The sequence below is a fragment of the Rousettus aegyptiacus genome, unplaced genomic scaffold, assembly GCF_014176215.1.
Source record: "Rousettus aegyptiacus isolate mRouAeg1 unplaced genomic scaffold, mRouAeg1.p scaffold_m13_p_5, whole genome shotgun sequence".
NCBI classification, from domain to species: Eukaryota; Metazoa; Chordata; class Mammalia; order Chiroptera; family Pteropodidae; genus Rousettus; species Rousettus aegyptiacus.
Window position 1 is genome coordinate 57295046 of NW_023416308.1, and position 21144 is coordinate 57316189.

At 32.3% G+C, this 21144-nt stretch overlaps 1 protein-coding gene across 4 annotated transcripts in view; it reads right to left on the reverse strand.

Annotated features, from left to right (window-relative positions):
• Positions 1–21144, reverse strand: part of CNTN5 (contactin 5) — a 1096099-nt gene that overhangs the window by 833707 nt on the left and 241248 nt on the right. For all 4 annotated transcript variants that reach the window (XM_016134020.2, XM_016134019.2, XM_016134021.2 and 1 more), the window contains one exon: positions 11091–11228. The gene's annotated coding sequence lies outside the window, so the exon portion shown is untranslated. The remainder of the gene's footprint in view (positions 1–11090; positions 11229–21144) is intronic.

Sequence of the window (21144 nt, forward strand, 5' to 3'; positions counted from 1 at the left end):
TCAAGGTGTACTGTAAGAAGGTTTCTGTTACTGGAATTTTTTCACCTCAATAATTCCACAGTCTAATGGACATGGATGTTCTTGTGAGGCTAAACCTAAGCTTTTAGTTTTTTCTCCTCTCATTTTTCACTCTTCGTAGATAAAATACTTCTCCCTTTACAAAGAATACAAAGCATGTGACCTATAGGTTACAGCACATCCCACTAAATCCCACAGTGATCCAGTATGGTTGATATTATGGTTATTATAATTTTACAAATATAGAACCTGAGACTACAGGTTTACTTCATATCATACTGTTTTGAAGTTGGAACTTACTCTCATACTTTCAAACAACAAATGTCATATCATTCCACACTTCCAGACTGCCTCTATCTTCTAATACATCAAAAAATCAAGCTATGAAAAACTGCAGCATAGAAACTATCTAATGAGATTATAAATTTAAATTAGTTGGATTGCATGTATTTTGTCTGAAAGCAAATTCTGTTTTATTTTGGGAAAACTATATTGTATTTTGTTTTGAAATACATATTTATATTTATTATAAATCAATATTCAATGTTTTATTTATCATAACTGTATTTAAATACAAAAAAATCTGTGAATTAAATTATATTTTTTAACTAGGAGTATCATTAAAGTAAGAATTGTTTCATAGAGAAAGCTCTCCTCCAGTTATATGTCATCATGTTATTTCTTCACCTATTGTTAGATTTTTATTAATTTACAAAAAGCATAACATGCAAATATATTAATAAATGCTCTTTTCAAATGCTTTATAAGACATTATTTCAATCACACAACGAAGTAGACATCTTTACTGAATTATTGTCTAACCAGGCAGATCAAACTGGAGGAGACAGAGAAGAACCAGAAGTAAAAAAAAAAAAAGTTCACTCAAAATACTAAAAATTTAGAACCTGAAAATAAAAAATTTTAAGAAAGGATATGGAATTATATTTTGTAGTTGTGACTATACTCAATGCAAAGATTTATGCTATTGGGATACTGTAGCTTCTGCAATCAGTAATTATACATTTGTTTAATCAGTTACTTTTTAGAGTCATCACTAATACTGTTAACATTAAAAATCATTGCTCTAGAGGAAAACAAATCTTTTCATATTGGTCCTTTTTGCTTTCTCATCCCATGTCTTCTTAAATGCACTTGAACCAGGTATTTATTCCCACCATAACTATTACTCCACTACAAAAGCTCTTGGCAAAGTAACAATGAAATAAACGTAGTCAATAATAAATCCTTATTGTAGCAGATTTATAGTAGCTATTGTCATGGATGTTCATTTCCTCTTTCTTAAACGCTATTTTTACAAGGTATCTGAATCACCATTCTTCAGTTTTTTCTTCAATTTCTGTAGCTACTCCTTCTCAGGCTCTTGCTAATTCTCCTCACCCCTGCAATCTACGTTTTAGCCCATGTAATTCTCCCTTTACTTGTCTTGTTTTAGGTTATTAGCAAGAAATACTAATGCAGAACTTCCAATTTCATATTTCCAGTCAACTTGGCTTTCTTAAACTCCAAAGTCATATAATCAACTGCCTATTTCTTATCTTCACTTATGTCAAATAGGCTTCCTAAATTTGTCTAATCTCCTCACCGGAAACCTGCCATTTTCTCAATCTCAGTAAATAGAAACTCCTTTCTAGTTGTCCAGGCAACTCCCACCTTCCAGTTGCCTGGGGGAGCGGGCGGCGGGGGTGGGGGGAGTGGAACAACCACTGGTAACATCTTTTACACTTTTCGTTTTCTTCCACGTCATATCTAATTCAACAATGAATGCTTAAAATGTAAATTAAATCATGTCATTCCTCAGTTCAAAACTTTTTAACAGTTTACCCCCTCATAGAGAATAAAAGGTAAATCTCTCACAAAATCTTACATAGACTTTTTGATTTTTTGTCCCACCTGGTTTCACTTTTTCTACTTTCCCCCTCATTCATTCCCCAGTACACTGACTTCCCAGAACACATCAAACATACTCCTGTCTCAAAGCATGATTTTCTGCTGTCCCTTCTGCTATTAGAAAAGTGACATAATTAGTTTACTTCCTTCATGTCTCAGAGAAAATATCACCTCAGCATAAAATCCTCCCATGACTTCCCAGAAAAAAAAAAATAAAAATAACAAAACACCCAACCCCAACATTTTCTATCCCTTTTACTCTGACTTATTTCTTCCAAAATATTCATCACTTTCAAAATATTGTACATTTTTATTTGTTCATTCATTCAGTGCCTCACTTTTCATACTAGAAAGTCAGTTTCAAAAGAGCAGGGATTATTTAAAATTTTATTTTATAATTGGCTGTATTTCTAGATCTTTCAAGTAGGCATATCATATGTATCTGCATGAAATGCTTAAAATTGATAAAACATTGATAAATATTTTAGACATTTGAGAAATGAATGTTATGATTTTCATAGGTAATTTGAATAACACATTTCATAACAAAAGTTGATGCAACAAAAGTTGAACTTACAAAACATAAACAAATAATAGGCAAATAAAAGAAATGAACATATATGAATACACACACACACACATACACAGAGAGAGAGAGAAACAGAGAGAGAGACAGAGAGAGAGACAGAGAGAAAGACAGAGAGAGAAAATAACATAGACGATATCATAAAATCCAGCACAGTTCTTGGGTATACTTTGGCTGTCATTTGGATTAAATCTCCTAGCAAACAGAAGGAAATACTATAAGTGACATCATATACAGAAGCTACAAGATTTAAAAAAATCCTCCCCCATCCTCACTGAACAATAACAATAGTAACAGAATAATTTTTTTAAAAAAAATATGAAGTTATTTAGAAGGGTAATAATTTTTCTTGGTAGTAGGAAAAGAGAGATATTCCCCATCCCCCTACTCTAGCCTAATCGCCTCTAGAATGTTCTCAAACATGGTAGACGATATGCCCAGCTTATTCCTGCATAACTGATTCTTATTATGCCCCTCAATACAAATCAAAAGAAAACACGAAAAGGCAATAGAGTACAAGCAATTTTTTGAAAAAAGAAATTTTGTATTCAAGTATACAGCTGCCTGGTCAGGCTCAATGCAAAGTAAGAAAAACAATTTTAGTGTAGTCTGGGTCTTTCTTTTTCTTTGAGTCTTTTTTGTTTTCTTCAATTTGAATTTTTATGGAACACAAAAATAATGTTTTACATTACATGTTAGCTATTCTTGAAAATATTTCTAACACATTTTCATCTTTATTCTTTGAAAGACCTCAAGCAGGGAAAAAAACCCAGATATTTCTGAAAAAGTGTATAACTTTCTATTTTTATTGTAATATCCATAAACACTGTTGTGAAATCTATGTGTATAATATGCATTTCAAGTCTTTTCAAAGATTATGTTTATCCTTATTTCTCATACAGCTAAATATTAGGAAAGACCAAATGCACTGCACCTTTTAAAAACAAATTACAGAGAAAAATTATCAACAAATTACACTACGATTTTTCTACTAACTCCAAAGGGTAGTAATAAATATTCTATAAATACCTCATATGACTTTAAAATGATTTTCCTTAAAGACTAAGTTAAAATAACTTTCTAAGTTCACTTAAATTTTAAAGTATAAATATAAAATGTACAAAACATGGTGATTTGAATATTTAGTTGCAACTTAAGACTTATAACTCTTATAGAAATCTGTACCCTTAAGATAGTCTCCTTCTTACTTATCATTGTCACATTGCTCTTTTTTCTATATTTATTGTTTATCTGAACAGTTCAGTTCTTATTCCTATCTAATTGTTTAGTTCATAGACGTAAATAAAATTATGAAATAAATAGGAAAAATACACTTGCTTTAGTAGCAATATAGACAATAGCAGTGGAGATATAAGATAAATTACAAAACAAATATTAGTTAAGGAATTCCACTATGGTTTCTATCCTGTCTGCCATAGAGGCCATGCCTTTCAAGCAACTCTGAGTGAAACAATTATACTTAGGTTCTTTGTTTAAGATGTGAGCACATTACAAAAAGGAGAATCCTTCTGTTAAATAATCTATTTTGACTATTTTATACCTGGTAGCTAACTTAATTGATATTTTTTACTAAGATTGCTAGTGTTTTCTCTACCAGATCCAACAATTAAGTTCATGTTTGTTCACATTATTAGTGTGAGCAGACTTACCTCTCCAATAAATTAAAGTATAGAATCAATCTAAAAGCAAAAGTTATTTTTCATCCAAGACTAGGGTTAGGTTGAAAAAGACTCACACATTCATTCACTAAAAAAATTTGTTGTTAAGATTTAGTGCGTTTTGGAGAATCTGATCATATTGTAATCACACAATGGTAGCAGATGCTGTTAATATTCCAATCCATAATCCCTCAATCCACCTACAGCCAGAGGACAATTCTAGTACTCACTGACATTTCTCCTCCTTCAGGGTCTGCACTGCATCATTGCTTTCCTGTCTCTGTTTTCTCCAGCACCATGGACACTTTTTCCACCTACACAGAACAGCTCAAAATGGCCTTGGGATTTAATGCTCCAACAGAAAACCCTCTACCAATAAGACCAAAGAGACCAACAAGGAACACATTTAATGTAGGTTCCTATCTCTTTGGTGCAACAATTCTGAAGCATGGTTTATGTAAAACCTCAGAGTAAAGTTGGTTCAGGATGGAGGTCCAACTATTTGTGTCTGATGCCTGGGGGAACCCAAACTAAGACAAGTTTCAAAAATTATCTGGAAATTTCATCCTAAAAATATCTAGAACTTTTAGCATAGGCATCATACAGGTATCATGGCTCCAGAGAACTTGTGCTTTGATTGGTAGACATAAGAGATCAAAGACTATAGAGTTTTCCTAGGGTGGCAAAAGGGAGCTGTCCTTAAAAATTGACATTCTAGACCCCAAGGTTTGAAATCCCCTCAACTACTTAGTCCTTGATCTCTTGCTGCTTTGATTTACCCAAGGGATAATAATCTTGGATTAGAATGTTGTTTTGAAGATCAATTATACAATAGCTTCTGATACACAGTAAGTGAATGATTCAGTGAATGATTCAATTCTTAGATACCTTGTGATTATCTTAATCAGTAATTATATGATATAATGCTGAAATTCCTTAGAATAGCCCTGTTCAATGTAAATATATGAGCCACAGATGCAGGCTACATGCGTAATTAAAAAAAGGTTAAAATTAATTTTAATAATATATTTTATTAAACTAATATAGCTAAAGTATTTCAATATGTAATGAAAATAATACTAATAAGATATTTTATATTTTCATACTGAGTGATCTGTGTTGTATTTTATTTTCACAACATATTTCAGTTTAAACTAGCCATATTTCAAGCACTCAATAGCCATATGTGGCTAATACCTACCTTTATTGGACAGCACGACTTGGGTTGAACCCAATATTTTCTTTACAGTAATCTCTAGCTGCTTGTTAATTTATGAATTACTTATAAGTTGCCTTGCATGCAGAATTCTTTAATATGCATCTTACAGTTTATTTTAGCTGACACTGAGGCTGTCAACTTTCGATTTGTAGGATGGTCCTATGTCTATTTCTAGAGGGTCGGCTATCTTCTAACATTTTATTTTTAATCTGTTTTGAATTATAAAGCTAGGCAATCATCTCTGTTAGACTTGCTTTTAAAGATGTTTACATGGTTGTGAGTGAAAGTCTGAGCTCTAAGACCAAAGGACATATGTGCTTTTTATCACTCAGGCCTTTCATAAACTGGCCATTTTTGCTTTTGTTTATTTCCTAGCTTTTGATTTCATTCTCAATAGTTCATACTTTCAAACAAAGTGATATAATACAACAATGCACATGACGTATGTGTGTGTATGCATGCCCGTGTGTGTGCATGAGAGAGAGAGAGAGAGAGAGAGAGATGAGTCGATGATCACTGTTTTACCTGTAGTTTTGAGAGTATAGTGTTTTTTTTTTTTTTTTTTAATCTTCTACACAAACAGGTCATCATGAGGACAATAATATGACAATCTGTTATCATTAACTTCGTTGGAGTGCTCTGAAGACACTAGAGAGGATTAAATGACCTGGAAAATTCAGTCTATGGAAAAGTCTATTGTATTTATCTCTGTTTTTTCCACTACTCTACATCACTGAAATCTTAGAACAATATGATCTGCTATAGTGATCTATAAACACAAAGGTCATTTTTAACATTGTTCTTTATCCCAAATAAATCTTGGAGATCCTTTACTACTTTCCATTCCACATGCTAGCTTAAAACCAAATATTGTAAATATTAAAATATTAAAAGTTATACTCAGGATATAATGATAAAATGTTTATTTTAAAAACTGATCTATTTGATAAACATATAGGTAGTTTGAAATATTTAGCATAATATAGATATTGTCTGTAGATTTAATAATGAGATAGTGGTCAAGCTGAGTATTGCAGATTTCCATCATTCCACAAAGCAGAAAAAGAATGTGTATTTATAAGTGCTATAAGCAACTCCTAATCTTAAGCTTCTTCATCTTCCTGAAACTCATGTATTCCATCTTATGTGTAAGCATAGCCCCCAAAATTGCCTAAATCACATATGATCAAATGTTTTATAACAGAGGGAAAGGGGGAAGGTAAATAAGAGTAAAAGGGGACCCACCCTACCTTCCTTATTTCCTTCCTTCCTTTTTTTCTTCTTTTTTCCTTCTCTTCTTTTCTTCTTTCCATCTTTACTCTGTACTTCTTTCTTACCCTCTTTACCTCCCTCTCTCTCTCTTCTTTCTTTTCTTCTTTTCTTCTTTTTTTAAATCTTATCAGACAGGAAAGTTTGTTCTACTCAGTGGTAAAATATATGGTACTCATTCTATCACAATAGCAATCATTTTAAATACCTTTCAGATACCGAATTCTAAATATCTGTGTGAGTACATGTGGCTAGATAGATAGATAGGCAGATGTGTTTAATTTCAACTTCTCACAGCCTGACAAAATAAAACATTATCCATTTTTTAAAGCTAAAGAAAACTTGAGATTCATAACAATTAAGTCCAAGTTTCTAAAGCTAGCAAATTTACAGCAAATATTCAATCCTGAGTCTGCCTTTTTCCAAAGCCTGTAATCCTTCCATTTGTCAAAACTGTTTCAGCACGGTCAGCAAATCTGACAGTTTACATAGAAAAGTCCATATTAGAGATAGAGCCTCTCATATATCTTGTAGGATAGCCTTGAAGTGTTCAGGAGACTAAGCATTCAGGCTAAGGGTTTCCAGTGCTGGCATGCAAATAAAATTGGACAGAAACTTTCTTGTATTGGAAAACTACTCCAGAAAAATCATTTTGACTTTTGTTTTCCATGTTCGGTCTTTCCTTAGCATTTAAAGGTGTAGGAAAGAATGACACAGCCTAAACGTAAATATTTTCTCTGTTTCCATAAATTCTTTGCATGATAAAAATATTCAATAAGTTATCATTTACTAGGCAAGTATCACATATAAGGTATTTTACATACATTCACATTACTCAAAGTTTTTGAATGTTTACAATTTGCAAACGTCTTGCATCATTCTAGCAAAGTTCTGTGCACTATAAAACATAAGCACTCTGTGATATTATCACACTGAAATGTATTAGTTTTTTTTTTCTCTTCTTGCTCCAGGCAAACCTAGTTTACTTTCATATCCTTAGGGACTCCAACTTGAGAAATATTAATTCATCAACATAACTTCTATGAATGAGTTTATATTAAAGATAATTCCTTGGTACCCAACTCAAATCACCACCCCTCACCTCTATAACTGGTAGAGATAAATACAAACTAAAATTCATATAACTTCAAATTTTATAATATTTTATGGCAACTGATAAATTACTTAAGTCATTCTTTTTTGATTCAGATACCTGGGTATTTTTGTATACTTTACATAACAATTTTTCCTATAAAATATTTTGAAACACTATCTTCCAAAAGAAAAAAAACTACAAATATAGTTAAAATTAATAATTTTTACAAAAGACAAAATACAGATATTTCTAACAAATATCTTTAAAGGAATTAAGGTTTTATTATTGAATAACAGGAAGAAACTGCTCTTCCTTCCTGCCCATTAGAAATTGTACACTCCCATTAATTTAGATATACTACTCCTGAAGGACTATCCTAAACTCAATTGTTAAAAATTGTTTCTAATATTCACCCCAAACTATCTCCATGAAACCTCTTCATCATTTTAAGTTGAAAGTTGTAGATAGTACACTGTAAACATTATTACAAATAGCAATGCTGTTAATGTATACAATAGATATATAGCAACTAATGTATATGAAAAGGTTTTTTTTCTTTCAAATTTCTATGCAATTTTCAAGACTATTAAGGATCAAAAGTAAATTTCCCAATTTTAAAATTGGGAGAACACCCCACTCTTTTCATCAAATAGTACTCTATAGTTACATACATTGATAATATGGATTGGAGGATTCATTCACTCATTCATTCATTCAATCATTTTCATTGTGATGACAATTCTGCCAGTTTTGAAAATCTACCAACCTAGAGCCACTTAGGCTCTTATCTAGTAGAACAAAGTTCTTTTTCTTGGACCTGAGCCAACACCTACAAGACAGAGTTATTGAGTGAAACGTTTCATTCTCTAAGGCTGAACTAAGGACCCCTTTTAATATATGTTGCCTTTTATTATGGCAGAAATTTAGTTTATTGTGTCAAGATGAACTGTCAGTGACTCCCCTGAATGTTTTAGTAGTTGTAGTGACAGATTAGGTGCAAGCACATGAATGAAATGGAATTTTATTTAAAGTGACATTGTGAATTCACTTTCATCAGATTCATCAATTCTAATTCACTTATGCCTTTTTGGAGCACTCAGTCTGTCTCATTTGTTTCAATTGCTTCCCGTTATACCAATATGCTTTTCAATTAGTTGGGCAGAGCAATAATAAGAATGACATGGCAAGACTGAACTGCTTCCATAGGTTCCCTGTACTGTTAAATAAGTGCTACATCTTCAACTTGAAATCTGGATTTATTAAAAGTCTGAGAAGTCTCTTCGTAAAAATTAATTCAGGTTCTGTTGACTACTTTAATATAATGCAATTCAGCAGGTAATGGATAGAATGCACCAGTTCACAGGTGGCAAAGACATTTACTCCATTCTATTTCCATCTGTTGATATGTCTACCACAAATTTAAATTGCATATCCATCATCCATCTGGAAGTAAGTATTAGATCCCAAATCCTCTTACTTACAGCTGCTATGCAATGTAGTTATCTTTCTTTGAAAATGTCACAAGAACCATAAATAAATATTTTCTAACATTGCAAAATTCTATTAAGGTGTCTACATATAATTTATCTCTGGTATTCACAGATATCACAGAAGTAGCGAGGTAATTCATAGTTTGATTTAAGATGCTCCATGAAAGGACAAAATGTTATATATACAGGAAATATATATATATATATGTATATATGTGTGTATATATATATATGTATACATATATACATATATATATATGTATATACACACATATATACATATACACACATATATACATATATATATGTATATATGTGTGTATATATATATGTATACATATATACATATATATATATGTATATACACACATATATACATATATATAACATGAAATATCTTGAGATATATATATATATACACATATACATATAATTTCTAAACAGAACACAAACTGTTACTTTATTTTGTATGTGAGATCACTCTTGTAACCAACAACTATACGGCAAAATCTGGCTAAAAATTTGTCTAATATTAGAACACAGCAATGGACTCATTTATGGAGAACTCAGTCTTTTCCATGGTTTGAGTTTTCACTATTACGGATTTTCTACTTACTTCCTTATATTTTCTCTCCACTTGCTTTCCAGTCTTTGGAAAAATGCAAAATTCATAGTTTGTTTTTTTTTTTCCCCCATCCCACAAAAGTAATTTAAGGATACCTGGTATAGTTAGACTTTTAATAAAAAATGGCAAACTAGTATGATCTAATGGAATAAATAAAAGGCACTTAAAATGTAAAATTTTCTGCAGTGCCCTTCCAGGATTTGGGCATGACTAATATAAAGTAAAATTACTCTGATCAAACTTCTCTCTTACACTTTCCTACAGAACTGCTCTCATATTCAGAGTTAGTCACTTTCCTTCTTTAACTCTAATTTTCGAGCCTGAGGAAAACTTTCCTATATATGAATCAATTAACTTGAATTAACCTGTCAAATTAGAAGATAGATATATGACAGTCTTGAATTTGGGTATGATATTGTCAATATTTTTAAAATAATTTGAAAATTAATTGACCTCCTTGGTTGATAATCTAAAATATATCGGATGTATTTAGATAATTAGTACCAGTAGATTTAAGATAATCTGTTAATGCTCATTTAGTTGTGAATATTAAACATATGTCAAATCATATATTTTAAAACATTTTAATGTATTTATTTTAAAGAACTATTGAGTTGTGCCATGATCACTTTTACACAAAATAGATGCAATTAATATTTAATGACTTTGGTTGTTGTATAAGTATATAAGAACATGAAACTTCTGAGCAAACAGCATAAAAGGGCCTTTCATTTGCAATCAGTTTTTGATCCATGACTTTCGGCTTATATAATTAAAGCATTATCTTCAAACTCAAGCTGTCACAAAGCACAAAATCCATCTAGCAGCACATAATACGTTGGTTAAGAAAGAATAATAGGAGGCTACATCAGAGTATTCTTTCATTGTTTTCAGCAACTTAACACAATCTTTATGTATTTGCCATTCTCATATCAAATTAAAATTTTAATGACAAAATATTTTATTATTTTTCACATTATATTATTTCCAGAATATTTGTAGAGTGTGTTCACTAAAACAATCAAGATTTTTTTTTAATTTAAAGTTAAAACACTCACTTATTTTGAGTATATAAAATTTAAGCTTTAACATATTGAGGTGTTATTAAAGAATTCTGTAAATGATAAACACAGGTTTTATATTTTTTCCTTCAAAATTATTTTCAATTTTAAAGACAAATTAATAAAAGACAAATTGTACCTGCTTTCTGAAAACAGGGTCCAAATGGTGAACTTCAAAAAGCTTTACTTTCTGTAAAGCTATCCTTTTTTAGTAGTCACACAAAAATGATACTTAGTAGATTTCGAATGGCATTAAATGGCAATCCGTTAAGGTTACCTGTTAAGAAAGAATATATATTATTGTTATTACAAATAATATTTCTTTTAACACTCCATTGTTTGAATATATACTTTTCTTAAAATATCTTATATCAAGGTTCTATTTATTTATATAGAAATTACTGTGCTGTTTACTCATATCACCACACACTTACAACAATTCTAATTAAATACATTTATTTAGTTGTTGCTTTTTCAGATTTAATTTTTTCCTTATAATTTATATTTAATAATAAACAGAAAAATATCACACTAATTAAATTTTCATGGATTTATTAAAACATATCACACATCATCCAGGCAGAAAATCCATAAGCTAGCTTTGGACTTTAACTATACATCTGAGCAGACAAACTTAGGAGATATTAACAGAGCATTCCATCTAAAAGTAGTAGAATACAAATTCTTCTCATGGAAACATGGAATATATTCCAGGAGAGAAGTATGTTAGGCAACAAGTCTTAATAAATTTAAAAAGATTGAAATCATGTCAAGTACATTTTTTTAACTACAATGGCACAAAAATAAAAATCTATTATAAGAAAAATAGAAAATTTATAATATGCAAAGATTAAATGACATGCTACTGAATAATCAAGAGGCAAAGAAACAATCAAAATAAAAATTTTAAAAAAGTCTTAGACAAATGAAAATGAGAAATATGGCACACCAAAACTTACAGTAAAAGCAGGTCTAAGAAAAAATTGCATAGCAGAAAAATGCCTATATTAAGAAAAAAAAAAATTCAAGTAAACCTAACTTTATACCTCAAGGAACTAAAAACAAACAAACAAACAAACAAACCTCACAAACTAAGCCCCAAATTAATAGAATTAAGGAAACAACAAATATCAGAGACCGAAAAGGAAATCAAATGAACAATGAAACTAATAGCTGTTTCTTTAGAAAGATAAACAAAAAACACAAACTTTTAGTGGGACTTACCAAGAAAAAAAGAAGACTCAAATAAATACAATTAGAAATTAAAGAGACTTTACAACTGATACCACACAAATACTAAACTACATAAGTGACTAATATGAATGTTTATACACCAACAAATAGAACAAACTAGAAGAAATGGATAAATTCCCAGATACATATAACCTGCCAAGACTGTATCATGAAGAGAGAAAATATGAACGGATCAATTCCTAGCAAAGATATTAAATCGGTAATTGAAAATCTCATAACAACGACAACAGTCCAGGACAAAAGATTCAGTGGTGAATTCTACCAAACATTTCAAGAAAATTAATGTCAGTCCTTTTCAAACAATTCTGAAAAAGGAGATGAGGCAGAAACACTTCTAAACTAATTTTACAAGGCCAGCATTATCCTGATACAAATAACAAACAAGAACCCTACAAGAAAAGAAAATCACAGGCTAATATTTCTGATGAATGTAGATGCAAAAATTTTCAACGAAATATTAGCTAATGAACTTCAACAATATATTAAAAGGAATAATAGATCATGATTATGTGAAATTTATTTCACAGAAGCAAAAATGGTTTAAAATCTGAAAATCAATTAATATGATACATCACATTAATAAAAAGGATAAAAATTATGACTATCTCAATAGATGCAGAAAAAGCATTTGATGAAATGTAACATCTATTTATGATAAAAACTCTCAACAAAATGGATAGTTATTGTATTTCAACATAATAAATGCCATACATAACAAACCCACAGCTAACATTTTATTTAAAAGTAAAAAGCCAAAAACTTTTTTTCTAAGATCAGGAACAAGACAAAGATGTTCACTCTCACTAGTTTTATTTATCATAGTACTGAACATCTTAGCCAGAGTAATTAAGCAAGAAAAAGGAGTAAAAGGCTTTCAAATCAGAAAGAAAGAAGAAAAATTATCTCTATTTACAGATAGCATGACATACGTAGAAAACTCTAAAGACTCCACCAAAAAATTGTTAGAGTTCTGGTCAAGACGGTGGAATAGGTAAATACTGTGCTTACCTCCTCTCACAACCACATCAGAATTACAACTAAACTACAGAATAGCCATCTTTGGGAATCTCCTGAAGTCTAGATGAACAGAATCCTACAACTTCTGTATGGAGACATACAGAAGAGGCTACCTCAAGACCAGTAGGAAGGGTGGAGACATGAAAGAGGCTTGTCCCACACTCATGTGTGGCCACTGAGAATTGGAAAAAATATCTCAGCTGTGAAGGTATCCCCAGAAAAGCAAGAGGTCCTGGCCCAAGGCTTCCCAGCCCAAGGCTTCTCATGCCAGGTAGGTCCTGTGTTGGTCCTGGCCCAACACAGGCTTCCCAGCCCAAGGCTTCTCATGCCAGGTAGCCCTGGGTAGGGCATAGGCTGCAGCTGAATTTGGTTACTCACTGTCCTCCTGTAAGTCTCTAGTGGCTGTAAAAACCAGAGGAAATTATGGCTAAGTGAGACAAAGGGCCGAGTGAGTCACAGACTTTCGTTTTAAGGGACCCATGTAGACTCGCCGCTGATGGATTTGCTCACTCTGAGCTGCTGTACTGGGGCCACAGCTTGAAAGGCAGCAGAGACATTTGGGGAAGAACTGAGTTGTTTGGCTTCAGGACAAAATCTGGAAGGGCAGCTTTCTTCTACACAGAAGTACCAAAGAAGGCATTGTTCCATCCCAGCTCCACTTGCAGACCCAAGCAGCCGCTATATCGAGTCTTCATCAGCATAGCTAACACTAGTTGCCATGCCCTGGTGCTTCCCTGAGACCCCACCTCCTCAAACTTGCTGGCCTACCCAAGCCGCTTCCTGTGAATTTTCCATACAAATGGCCTGTCTTGGCTCATGCTGAGGACTTTGCTAAAATCTCTCAAAGGTTCACAAAATCTAAACAAGAAGCATCTGGCCTCAGCGTGCCCTGTATCTCTTCCTAAACAGCCCCAAGCCTAGTGCTAGCAGCAACTAGCTTTGGTTTGCAGCTTGGCCTCTCGAGACACTTCCAAGTACAACTTGGGAGGATCCCATCTATGGAATGCCTGGTGGCTCATGCCAGGTGGCCCTGGGTAGGGCATAGGCTGCAGCTGAATTTGGTTACTCACTGTCCTCCTGTAAGTCTCTAGTGGCCCCCGCACAGCTAACCTGGCGCTGGTGCTCAGAGCAAGCAGGTCCATCACTACAAAAGTATGCTTGCAGACACGGCCCTTTTAAGAGGTGTCTGCAGCTGCCAGATGCCACTGCTGCATCCTCTGTCCCACTCAGCCACTTGGAACCAGGCAGCCTCATGTCTTCACCCTATTCTACCTCCTCCCAATACAGAATGATTTCTCATTTCTATCCCTAGTTGTAGGGCTTGTTCATCTAGGTCTCAGGTGACTTTCCTTGCCATTTGCTCTGTGTTTCTGTCACAACTTCGATTTGGTTACAAGAGGGATAAACAAAGCCTCTATCATCTACACCAAATTTTTTACCCTACCAAAAAAAAAAATGAGGATAGTTCAAGGAGCCTCTGGGACAACATCAAGTATACCAACATTCACATCATAGAGTCTCTAGAAGGAGAAAAGGAAGAGCAAGGAATTGAAAACCTATTTGAAAAAAAAAAATGATAGAAAACTTCCTTAACTTGGTGAAGGAAAGAGACACACAAGCCCAGGAAGCACAGAGAGCTCCAAACAAGAGGAACCTAAAGAGGCCCACACTAAGATACAATATATTTAAAAAGTTAAAAGTTAAAGACAGAGACAATTGTAAAAGCAGCAAGAGAAAAGCAGTTAGTTACCTACAAGGGAGCTTCCATAAGACTGTCAGTTTCTCAACAGAAACTTTGCAGGCCAGAAGGGACTGGCATGAAATATTCAAAATGATGAAAAGCAAGGACCTGCAACCAAGATTACTCTACCCAACAAAGCTAGAATTGAAGAACAGATAAAGAGCTTCCCAGATAAGAAAAGCTAAAGGAGTTCATCATCATCAGCCTGTAGTACAGGGAATGTCAGAGGGACTTCTTTAAGAAGAATAAGAAAATATATAAAAAATTAAAAAATAAGAATAATAAAATATGAATAACTAGATATTTAGCAACAATTACTTTAACCAAAAGAGAGGGTGTCTGAATGGATAAGAACAGGAGACCCTTACAAATGCTCCCTAAAAGAGACTTACTTCAGATAGAGAGACACATGCAGACTAAAAGTAAAAGGACGAAAAAAGATGTTTCATGAAAATGGAAACAAAAAAGCTATAGCAATACTTATACCAGACAAAATAACTTTAAAACAAAGTTTATAATAAGACAAAAAACACTCATTATCCCACTTCTGGGTATTTATCTGAAGAAATCCAAATTTCCAAATTACTGCTTTAAAGGGATATGTAAATCTATATATTCATTGCAGCATTATTTACAGTATCCAAGATATGTTGGCATCCTGAGTGTCCTTCAATGGATAAATGAATAAAGAAGAGGTGGTACATATATACAATGGACTATTACTCAGCCATAAAAAAAAAAAAAAATCTTGCCATCAGCAACAATATAGATGAAATTGGAAAGTATTGTGCTGAATGGAGTAAGTCAGACAGAGAAAGACAAATATCATATGTAGAATCTAGAGAACAGGATGAGCAAAGAAACAACAAAAACAAGCTCATAGTTACAGAGAGTATTTTGATGGTCATTAGATTGAGGAAAGGGGGTGGATGAAGGGGAAGGAGATTAAGAAGTACAAATTGATAGTTACAAAATAGTCATGAGGATGTAGAGTATAGCATGTGGATAATAGTCAGTAGTATTTTAATAACTATGTATGGTGTCAGGTGGATACTAGACTTGTTGGGGTGAATAATTCATAAATTGTATAAATTTTTAATCACTGTGTGTACACCTGAAGCTAATATAATACTGTGTGTCATCTATAATTGAAAAAATAAAAAATATAAAAATTAAAAAAATTAAAAAGTAAAAAAAATAGTTTAGAGAATGTAAAAATAAAAGAAGTTACTACTAGCACAGAATCTTAAAAGTAAAAAGATATGTAAGAAAAATTAAATTAGGCATGGAGAGATAGGTAATTATCTGTGGCTGTAAGACAGAAGTACAGTTATATAATAAATTGCTAAAAGTCTCATTTAAAAAGAAACTTAGAACTAATCAACAAATTCAATAAAATTTCAGGATGCAAATCAATAGGCGAAAATCAATTGTTTCTAAACATTGCTAATAAATTATTAGAAAAATAACTTAAGAAAACAATCCTATTTATAATTGCATCTAAAAGAACAAAGTACCTAAGCATACATTATACCTAGGAATTAAATGATTTGTACATCAAACACTATAATGTAGTGAATGAAATTGAAGAAGACACAAACAAATGGGAAGATAGTTCATATTCATGAATTAGAAAAATTAGTGTTGTTAAAATATCAGTACTATTGAAATCGATCTATAGATTCAATGCAATCCCTATCAAAATTCCAACAGCATTTTTTTTTTACAGAAATTGAGCAAACAATGCTAAAATTTGTAGGAGCCCTGAATAGCCTAAGCAATCTTGAGGAAGAATAAAAATGAAGGCATCACACTTCCTGATTTAAAACTGTGTTACAAAGCTACTGTAATCAAAATGTATAGTATTGGCATAAACAGAAACACACAATTACATAAAACAAATAGAGTACTCCAAAATAAACCATGCATAAATGGTCAATTAATTTATAATAAAAGAGTCAAAAATATGCAATGGGGGAAAGTATTTTCACTAAATGGAAAAACTGAGAGCTACATGCAAAACAATAAAACTGGACCATTATCTTACACAATATACAAAAATCAACTCGAAATGGATTAATACTTGAATTTATGATGTGAAACCCTAAAACTCCTAGAAGAAAAAACAAAGGTGATAGGCTCCCGAATATCAGTCTTGACAAACATTTTTTTGGATTTGACACCAATAGACAACAATAGCTAAACAAGCGGGACTATATCTAAATAACAATTATCCACACAGCAAAAGAAACTAACAAAACGAAAAGACAAGCTACCAAATGGGAGAAAATATATGCAAACCATATATCTGATAAGGGACTAATGTTCAAAGTATACAAAGGACTCCTACAACTCAATAGAAAAACAAAAACAAACAAAAGAACAACAAGAAAAGAACAATAATACTTTTTAAAAACCAATTAAAAATGGGCAGAGGAACTGAATAGACAGTTTTCCAAAGAAGACATACAAATGGCCACTGGGTACATAAAAAGGTGTTGAACATCACAGATAATCAGGGAAATATACAAATAAAAACACAATGAGATATCACCTCACATTCAACAGAATGATTATCTTCAAAATAAGAAATAAGTGTTGACAAGGATGTGGAGAATAGTGAACTCTTGTGCATTCTCATGGAAATGTAAATTGGTGCAGCCACAATGGAAAATGATATGGAGATTTCTCAAAATGTTAAAAATAAAACAATCGTAGGATGCAGCAATTTCACTTATGGGTATATATTTCAATTCCGAAGGAAATGAAAACAGGATATCAAAGATCTATCTGTATTCCTGTGTTCATTGCAGCATTATTCACAATAGCCAAGTTATGGAAACAACCTAAGTTTCTTCCTTAGAATGAATAGATAAAGAAATTGTGATATATGTATGAATACTGTAGTTAAGAGAAAGAAGGAAATCCTGTCAGTTTTGACCACATTATGCTAAGTAAAATAATCTCAACGGATAAAGATAAGTAATACATGGTATCATTTATATGTGGAATCTAAAAAGAAAAGTTAAACTCATAGAAACAGAAAGTCAAAAAGTAGTTGTCAGAGGCTAGACGATGGAGAAAATAGAAAGAGGTTAGTAAATGGTACATATTTGGAGCTATAAAGTGAAAAAATATGAGACTCTAATGTAAAACATGGTAACCATAGTTGATAACACTGTATTGTATAATTGAAACCAAGAGTAGAACTTAAAGGTGCTCACCAAAAAAAAAATATATATGCAAGTTGGTGGATGTGTTAATTAACTAAATGGGGGAATCCTGTCACAATATATACGTAAATCAAAATATCATGATGTATACTTTAAATATTTTACAATTTGATATGTTAACTATACTTCAATAACACTAAAATTAAAAACATTTAACATATGAACTTATACCTATTTTTCAGATTTTAAAATATTGTCAGGAGGATTATAATAAAAGTCTCAGGAAATACTAGATGGGAAAGTTCTATTTAAACTCAATCTTACATGTTAGTTGCTATATCTCATCTCACCTCATAAAAGGCTGTCTTTTGCTAACATATCTTTTCCTCTCCACTTCTTCCAAAAGTACATTAAATTTTACCCAGAAATCCTATGTGACTGCGAAGAAAGAAGGTGAGTTATCTTATCATTTATAACTCTGCTTTACTCATTTTTGATCAATACAAATTTCTTACATAGTTATGCCGTGATTTTTTTTAATCTAACGTGAAATGGTTACTTTGACAAGGAAAAAAAATAAGTCCATCCTGAAAATGAGCACTACTTTATAATAGGCTGATTTTGAAGGATATCTGTAGGGCATGGGGGTCCTTCAAGAGACAGTGAACACTGTCATCCAATTTTTGTTGAAAAGAGAAATAGCCCAAAGTAAGAATATATAAAAGAACAATAAACAGTGGCAAGTAGCTTGGTTCATAAGTCAGGAGCTGGAAGAAAAATATTGAAAGCTGGCATTATGGGCTGAATTGTGTTCCTCCAAAATTCATTTTCACACCTCACATTCATTCCTTTTCTCATTGATGTTTACCTTGAGTCTCAATTTTCCAATTTTCTTTCTTGAACCTTAGCATTATCATATTCCTTTATCATGCTTTTAAGAGTGCAGCTCATAAAAGTTTTGTCCTGCTCTTCTTAAATATCTTTTCAATAATCTCTTCCTAGACAATCATGACTTCAATATACCACCTGTACGCAAACAACTTCCAAATTTATAACCCTTTCTTCTCTTAGATTTTTCAAAGCCATGACAAAATTACCATGTCTGAAATTAAAATCAGGAATTATATTTGCTTCCCTTCATCAACCCACCCCAAAACAGTAACAATAACTATATAATCACCTAGTGTCCTCAGTCTCGGTAAATGATTTCACCGTAGTCCCAGATACCAAGGCCACCGTTTTCTTCTTATCCTTCATCTTCCATGAATTCAATTATTTACCAAATAATGTTTATTTGATCCCCACATACATATCAAATCTTTGCCTTCTCATTTCCTTTACTGCTTTTGTTTAAATGAACATATTTTATGCATGTGCATTTTACGAGTTAGTCTCCCTGCATTCCACTGTTATCCCACTTTAATCATCATGTTGTAGACAGAATAATAGCTTAAAATATAAACCAGATAAATGACTGGATATGAATGAGTATTATTTTCTTATTTATTTGTTCCTGTACTGAATATGTACACACACATAAAATGAATTGACTTTAATAATATCTAGATAGACAGACAGAGTCAGCTGTAATGGAGATAAGTTCTGATAAATGTGTCATTAGGTAATTTCATCATCGTGCAAACATCATAGAGTGTACTTACATAAACCTAGATGGTATAGTCTACTACACACCTGGTCTACATGGCATTGTCGATTTCAATTGCTCCTAGTCTATAAGACTATACAGCATGTTATTGTATAAAACAACATGAGATTAAATCAAGCACAAGAGAAAATGACGCAATCAAGATATATGAGGCTGCTGCTGGTGTAACATAGCATAGTTTTACAGAAAACTTTTTTTTATAAGTAGAATATACTCTAAAATAATATAAACTATAGTATAGTAAACACATAAACCCATAACATAGTTACCTATTATTATCAAATATTATGTACTGTGCATAATTATATATGCTATACTTTTATATGACTGGTAACACATTATGTTTGTTCACACCAGCATCACTACAAACTCATGAACAATGCTTTGCTTTATGACATTAGAGCAGCTATGGCATCACTAGGCAACAGGAAATTTTCATCTCCATTATCATCTTATGGGACCACCATGGTACATGTAGTCTGCCATTGACTGAAATGTCATTATACAATGCATGCCTGTAATTATTATTGTCTAGTGTGCTATTCAATGTGCTAGTTATTGGGAATTCAAACGTGAAGAAAATAAACTTCCGTTAAGCAGATCCAATGAGAGAGTAAGATTGGCGAACAGCCAATTTCAGGATTGTTCGAAAGTGCTGTAAGAGACAGTTCAGCCTGGAGCTAAGGAATCACGGTGGGGGGGGGGGGGGGCGGGGGGTGGCGGTGCCCAGACTATAGAGCATTCAGGGAAGACTTCCAGAAGAAGGTAACTTGCAAGCTGAAGAAAACAAGAACTTAATCAAGCATAGATGGCCATAGTTATGGTCAGGAAGATTAGTTGAGTCATGTGGTTAGGGATCTTGTTAGCTGCATTAAGGAACTTAGACTTGTTTTCTAGGTTGTTGTGATAATTTAAAAATTTTGAATAAATACCAATAACAGTCATTTGCATACATATACGCATATTATGTATCACACTTAACAAAACACTCAGATATATTAGGCCATTTAAGCTTTGACTTAGTTTTACTGATGTCAATACAGATTTTCTCAGAGAGCTTATAGCAAACAGGTTAGAAAGTGAGTAAATTTCAGAATCCAGAATAGCACAGTCCAGTTTACTTTTTCTATAAACAGTATATAAAATTATGTCATTTCTAAATAGACTTCATTGATCTAATACTGTGTAGAAGACTGCTCAAGTATTCACTTAATGCAAATATTCTTATTTGTCTTATCAGGAAAATTTAAAACCTTAACTTCTAATTTAAGTGTTGATTATATTGTAGTGAACCATTTATGATGTGCAGTCAATTTTTAATGATACCAGGTGGATCACCTTA